Below are 1,554 nucleotides of genomic sequence, written 5' to 3' on the forward strand. Positions count from 1 at the left end.
TTTGGCCATAACTTTGGCTCTGAGTTCTCTGAATCTTGGCGTGTGAGCTCAATTGAGGAAAAGATCGGCCGGTAGCGCCCGCAGCTGTCTCCACTCGGTGGAGGAGTCATTTCGAGGTCAAAATCAACTGTTTTCCCCTCCAAAATCATCATTTTAGAAAATGGTGTTGTTTAATAAGTCGATTTTGTCATGAAAGGAGAACATTCAAGCGAGGGTTAAAATCTGAGTTGGGTAAGTTGTTTCTAAACCCTAAAAGGGGTGAAGCTGCTCTCTATATGACATTTGCAATCTCAATGAGTATTGGCGAAATCGAATTATTATGCAATACAAAAAGTTAAGTATTTTAGTCTAGGTAAAATCGTTTACTTTTAGTTCACGTTTTCACATTTTAGTATATATATCGTCATTATAATATTTTCACATGCTACCATATCTAAATCATTATGAGTAATTCAAATTTGCCTGTAACTGTAGATATCGACTCTTGCATAATATCGATTTACAAATTAAGCGTACATATCACATTATTCTTGATGTATATTTGCTGCATGTATGGAAATATTTATCGATGATACAACCTTGCCTATTAGGTATGGCTATCATTATGAGTAGAGTATCTTCATACTGCTACTGCATCTAGTATAGTATGAGTAGATCGTATTTGTATGTTTGTATTTTTTGTATTTTCAAAAAAAAATAAAAAAAAAAAAAAAAAAAAGCGACCTTGCATAAATTTTAATTCCATAACTCTTAATCATATTCCAGCGGTGTCTAGGAAACTTGACAGATTGGGGTTACTTAATTAGAACCGTGCTTGCGGAAAGCCTCCCTCATATCTCTCTTGTGACTGGTTTGTTGGTTTATGTACCGCGTATTCCTAGTTTCACTGCTTTCGTTAGCGACAACTTAGGCCTCTCGTTGTTCAACTCTAATGATTGAACATAATTATAAAATTCAAGTAATAATATAAGTTCCTTACTGTCAATTAGATCTAAGTTTATGCTTGCATGAGATTAAAGATCTGGTTCTACTAAAGAATTTGAACATACTTATCGTAGGAGAAATCGATAGCGGATTCGCGTAAGTTCTCACCTCCACAAAGTTCTTCATCTATTAATCAACAAGATTCCTTGTCACATTTTTCGTCATTCATTATGGTGGCCGAAAATCCGTGATTTGAAGCCCCTTTCGGACTTCTATCTGACCTTACGGGAAGGACCTTCTTCTGCATCAAACTTGAGGACATTGTCGGTGATTTTTTGAATTCCGTAAGCGTTTTTAGTTTGTTACCTATGTATCATGGTTTGGATCATGAAAAACCGTACAATCATCTTCGTAAGGCTACAACAAGTAGCCCTGACATTTCACCATCGGTCGGCCCGTCTCTAAGGAACAACTCTTGCTTAATTTTGTTTCCATTCACTTTAAGCGGATAAAGCGTCAATTTGGCTAGCGGGACAACAGCCACAATCCATAGACACATGGAATAAACTTGTTCAAGCTTTCATGCTTCAATTTTACACTTTCGAGGAAGAAACTCTTGAAATCTTGAAA

Source organism: Coptis chinensis, chromosome 3 (genome assembly GCF_015680905.1).
Source record: "Coptis chinensis isolate HL-2020 chromosome 3, ASM1568090v1, whole genome shotgun sequence".
Taxonomy (NCBI): domain Eukaryota; kingdom Viridiplantae; phylum Streptophyta; class Magnoliopsida; order Ranunculales; family Ranunculaceae; genus Coptis; species Coptis chinensis.